Source organism: Corythoichthys intestinalis, chromosome 10 (genome assembly GCF_030265065.1).
Source record: "Corythoichthys intestinalis isolate RoL2023-P3 chromosome 10, ASM3026506v1, whole genome shotgun sequence".
NCBI lineage: Eukaryota > Metazoa > Chordata > Actinopteri > Syngnathiformes > Syngnathidae > Corythoichthys > Corythoichthys intestinalis.
Window position 1 is genome coordinate 9,528,532 of NC_080404.1, and position 6,000 is coordinate 9,534,531.

Below are 6,000 nucleotides of genomic sequence, written 5' to 3' on the forward strand. Positions count from 1 at the left end.
ACCCCACACAGCCCTGCCCAAACTGGGATCGCACCCTCGTCTTGTTTTGATTTTTATTTTATTAAACAAAGGTGTGTGAACTGAAAAGCCTCGTCAAGCCACGTCTTGCTGTGCCTCAGGGCCGGAACTAATCTCCGTGTTGTTACATAAATTCCGTGCAGTTTGTCAGTTATTTGTTAGTTTCAGGGCTCTTAAGTGGCTCAGCTAGTGTGAGTCAATGGTTTCATCTTAGCATGCCAATAATAAAACGGCATATACACGCATGAGAATCACTGATGACCCATGCAATCAATAGTGTTAGCTATGTTTTCAGGATACATTTATGAAAACATACCATTGCATGTCAATAATTGTAGTATGAACAGCAACATTTGTGTAACCCTGAAGCTTCATAGGGAATTCGTGGAAACTTTCATTTGCCAATTCTGATTCCACAGCCTCTAAATCAGGAGTCTCCAAACCGGTCCTTTAGGGCCGCTTTGGGTCCTGGTTTTTGTTCCAACCGATCGAGTACCGACAGTTTAACCAATGAAGTTTCTGCTAAAACAAGCAGCACCTGACTGCTAGCAACTGATTACACTTGTAAGACACCAGATTGGTGCATAGTTGTTGTCTTGTTTTGTTGGAATGAAATCTGGAATAGCTTGTAGACCACCGCTCTAAATGCACATTTCACCATGTTGCTGTTCTTCAATCAAGACTCAGTAGACTGATGCTGCATTTGAGGAAGTTGGAAAGTCGGAGTTTTCCAACCTATGACCAGGAAAAATATCATTGGAAGGCCAGTCGAACTGAGAGGCTCAAGTTGCAAAGTAGGACAAAAAAAAAAAAACACCCTAACTTCATGAGTTGTTTCAATCTGACATCACTCGACAAATTGGCGTTGCCCATCGAAAAGCAGACCGTCAATAGTAAAACTAAAAAGGGCAGTTTACAGTGCGTTCTATTTACTTTAGCCGTCGTTTTATTCTCTACTATTAGATCGCTTACGAGAAAGCAGGTTTGCCGGAGGTCAAAATGTCTTTTGAAGGCCAAAAATAAAAAACAACTTCAGCCATCTTGCTGTTTGCATTCGCGTTGAACGCCTTGAGGTCGCAACTGGTACCATCCGAGTGGGATAAGTCCAACTTCCCACCTTCCTTGAATGTGTCTGCAGCACGAGTGGCCGAAGCACTCCTCTCTATTGTGGTCGCATTACACAGCTAAAAAATAGTCCTCAGAATAAAATTAATTATGGCAGTTTGGTGTGACATTGTTTTAGCCACATTGATATTTGGAACAATGATCGGCATTTTGACATTTTATATGACTGTTACATCTGTTAATATCGTTTTTTTATTGACATGCTAGGATGGGACCATTGTCTTGCACTAGCTTAACCACTCCAGAGCCATGACACTAACATATAACTGACAAACTGTACGGAATTTATTGAAATCAATTCCACTGACTAATTAAACCCCCGCTAACTTGAAGATTAAGCCTAATGTAAAAAATCTGAATTTCCACTTTATGTGCAGTGCCAGTTCAGAAACTTGCTCTCTGCCCCTTTTAAATGGTCATGGGCTAAAGATCAAAGCAGTAAACGTCATCTTGGAAGAAAAAAACAACCACTCTACCACTTGAGGCAAGAAACCGTACGTAACTAAATATTCTTTGTATTCTCTATTCACTGCACACTCTCAACAACTGGCAGGCTGTCAGAGTCCTTGCCCACAAGATGCTTGTGCCCTCCATTTTAGGCATGGATCTTTAAAAACATGTTTTTATATCGATTTGTTTATTTTTTATTATAACTCCTTTTTTTTGTTCAATACTAAAGTTTTTTTCATCACTAAAACACGGAAAATATGAAGCAAGAGCAATGTGATTTTGAATACTTCAAAAGTTGGCACACAACAGTCCTGCAAAATTTTCAAAGAGAATCTGCAAATTTTCTCTACCACTGGGCTATATGTTTGATCGATCATGAATTATAGATAGTCTACACCCAAATGGTTAGAAACACCAGCAACACTGTGTGTTGTGCCAAACCGCACTCTAAACAGATGCTTCCTCATGCTGTCATTGGAGAGTCCCTGGATGACAATCTTAGCAGGGGCGTAGGTTTGCATAGGGACGGTAGGGACATAACACTACCCACTTTTCAGGATGCTCAAATTGTCCCTACCAACTTTTAAGCAACCTCATTTGCATATCATAATGAGTTCAGTTATATCGGTAATTTAGATTGCCTTCCCATTTGTTGTAAGGATACAATTGATCCTATCATTATTAAGTGAATTATTGTCATTAAGTTCAGACTTATATTTACCCCTTTTTCACTTGCTGAATGTGCTAGGCCATCCCCCCTCAAACTCACGTTTGATTGGTTGATGACTTGACCTCCCCACACACACACGCGCTGACCCGACGAAAATACAACATGCCGCCTCATCTGCCCCCTTCAAAGAGGGCGGGATATTAAATGTTTTTTCCAGCCAGCAGCAGCCACTGTAATTAATGTAAAAGGACGTCAATGTTATGGAGGTGGGGAAGACACCACTAATTTTGGTACTGAAATTTTGCTACAACCTGCATCAGAGTTTGCATAACATTAAACTGTGTGAATTTGCTAACCTGCAAAACTCATGTACAGTGCCTTGCAAAAGTATTCGGCCCCCTTGAACCTTGCAACCTTTCGCCACATTTCAGGCTTCAAACATAAAGATATAAAATTTTATTTTTTTGTCAAGAATCAACAACAAGTGGTACACAATCGTGAAGTGGAACAAAATTTATTGGATAATTTAAACTTTTTTAGCAAATAAAAAACTGAAAAGTGGGGCGTGCAATATTATTTGGCCCCCTTGCGTTAATACTTTGTAGCGCCACCTTTTGCTCCAATTACAGCTGCAAGTCGCTTGGGGTATGTTTCTATCAGTTTTGCACATCGAGAGACTGACATCCTTGCCCATTCTTCCTTGCAAAACAGCTCGAGCTCAGTGAGGTTGGATGGAGAGTGTTTGTGAACAGCAGTCTTCAGCTCTTTCCACAGATTCTCGATTGGATTCAGGTCTGGACTTTGACTTGGTCATTCTAACACCTGGATACGTTTATTTTTTAACCATTCCACTGTAGATTTGGCTTTATGTTTTGGATCATTGTCCTGTTGGAAGATAAATCTCCGTCCCAGTCTCAGGTCTTGTGCAGATACAAACAGGTTTTCTTCCAGAATGTTCCTGTATTTGGCTGCATCCATCTTCCCGTCAATTTTAACCATCTTCCCTGTCCCTGCTGAAGAAAAGCAGGCCCAAACCATGATGCTGCCACCACCATATTTGACAGTGGGGATGGTGTGTTCAGGGTGATGAGCTGTGTTGCTTTTACGCCAAACATATCGTTTTGCATTGTAGCCAGAAAGTTCAATTTTGGTTTCATCTGACCAGAGCACCTTCTTCCACATGTTTGGTGTGTCTCCCAGGTGGCTTGTGGCAAACTTTAAACAAGACTTTTTATGGATATCTTTGAGAAATGGCTTTCTTCTTGCCACTCTTCCATAAAGGCCAGATTTGTGCAGTGTACGACTGATTGTTGTCCTATGGACAGACTCTCCCACCTCAGCTGTAGATCTCTGCAGTTCATCCAGAGTGATCATGGGCCTCTTGGCTGCATCTCTGATCAGTTTTCTCCTTGTTTGAGAAGAAAGTTTGGAAGGACGGCCGGGTCTTGGTAGATTTGCAGTGGTCTGATGCTCCTTCCATTTCAATATGATGGCTTGCACAGTGCTCCTTGAGATGTTTAAAGCTTGGGAAATCTTTTTGTATCCAAATCCGGCTTTAAACTTCTCCACAACAGTATCTCGGACCTGCCTGGTGTGTTCCTTGGTTTTCATAATGCTCTCTGCACTTTAAACAGAACCCTGAGACTATCACAGAGCAGGTGCATTTATACAGGGACTTGATTACACACAGGTGGATTCTATTTATCATCATTGGTCATTTAGGACAACATTGGATCATTCAGAGATCCTCACTGAACTTCTGGAGTGAGTTTGCTGCACTAAAAGTAAAGGGGCCGAATGATATTGCACGCCCCACTTTTCAGTTTTTTATTTGTTAAAAAAGTTTAAATAATCCAATAAATGTTGTTCCACTTCACGATTGTGTCCCACTTGTTGTTGATTCTTGACAAAAATAAATAAATTTCATACCTTTATGTTTGAAGCCTGAAATGTGGCGAAAGGTTGCAAGATTCAAGGGGGCCGAATACTTTTGCAAGGCACTGTAGGAAGCTGCTTAGAGAGAAGTGTCCTCTACTTTTGAATATATTTTCTGCTGTTAACGTTAATCAAACTGTGAGAAATGTAGTGAACCGAGATTTACCCCCTTCTGCCCAATATTCTTTTTTTTTTTTTTTTTTTTTCTTTAATGTGGTCCTAAAGCAACACTTAATAACTTTCAGTTTTGGTCGAGTTTAGTGACACTGGAGGACAAAAGCGGTAGTTTTTTGAAGACTGCATTTCTCGTGAAGACCAGCGCATGAGCGCATAGTGTCTTTCTATGAGGGGCTTAACAGAAAATAATTGAGAAGCACTGGTATAACTCAATACAGATTTATTTTGCAATGATCAGTTAGCCCAGGGGTCGGGAACCTGTGGCTCGCGAGCCAGATATGGCTCTTTTGACAGCTGCATCTGGCTCGCAGTCAAATAATCAATTATTATACAAAAAAAATAAATAAAAGGTTTCGTTGTGTAATAGGAAGGGTGCTAGGTCCTCGGGGAAAACCTGGTGGGCATAAGGGCCACAGGAGAAGCGTTAAAAAGAGCAACCAGTAAGGGGCACTCACATTTTTTCCTTTGGCAAGCCAGTGATCAAGCGACATTCAGGACAGGTGCAGCAGTGGAGAATGCAAAAGTCTGATGATGCGTGTGGCAGTTGGTTGAAATAATAGCCATGCATCTGTAGTGTGGTGCAGACAGAGATTAAATGCTCCAGTCAGTTGCTACACATTTATTTTTATTTTCATTTTTCTTGTATAGCTGAAACAAGAAAAAAAACAACAATGTCCGTTTCGCATGGCTGCGCACAGACGGCTCATTTCTTGTTCGCTCTAAAATGCGAATTCTTACATAATTATATTAATAAACACATACAAGTTTTTGTGACCAAACATTTAACTTCTGCATTTTAGACACTACTAGCATTCACTCGTCGTCCACTCGCCATTACGAACACATCTGCAGTCATAAACAAACATACTAAACGATTAACATATTTCTGAACTATATTAACACGCAGTACACATCACAATCATCCTAAAATAAAGCAATTCGCTGATATACACAGTCAAATTAGACTCTTTTTGTCACCTGAAACAACAAAAAAATACTTTTAACAACAACGTCCGTCTCGCATTGCTGCACAGAAGGCTAATTTGTTATTCGCTCTAAAATGCGAACACTTATTGCCCATGCACGCCAAGAAGCGAACGCTTCCCCCTGCTGGTTCAAACCGTAAGTACAACAGTCTTTCTAGGCTGAAACTTGAGTGTATATTTTACACAAACAGAACGAAATAAGATGAAATATTTTAAACATAGGGTTAATCTATCTGTGGACACAACAAAATATTGAAATAACTGTTTTATTATTATTTAATTATTATTTATTATTTAATTTAATTATTTTTTTAAAAGATAAGTTATTAAAAAGAATTCAGAGACTTATTTTACTTTAAAAGTGTTGAAATTACATAAAATGCACATATTACTTGTATTTTTAGTTTTAAACACATTGTATGGCTCTCACAGAATAACAATTACAAATATGTGGTGTCCATGGCTCTCTCAGCCAAAAAGGTTCCCGAGCCCTGAGTTAGCATATCCATTAATTAGGTTCATAATCGTGAGAAATGTAGCCCTGTCCCCCGTTAACCCAATCTGTTTGGTCTTATTAATGTCCCGTCCCCAGCAAAAAGTGTACTGTACATGCATGTTATGCTGTTATATCGTCCCTAC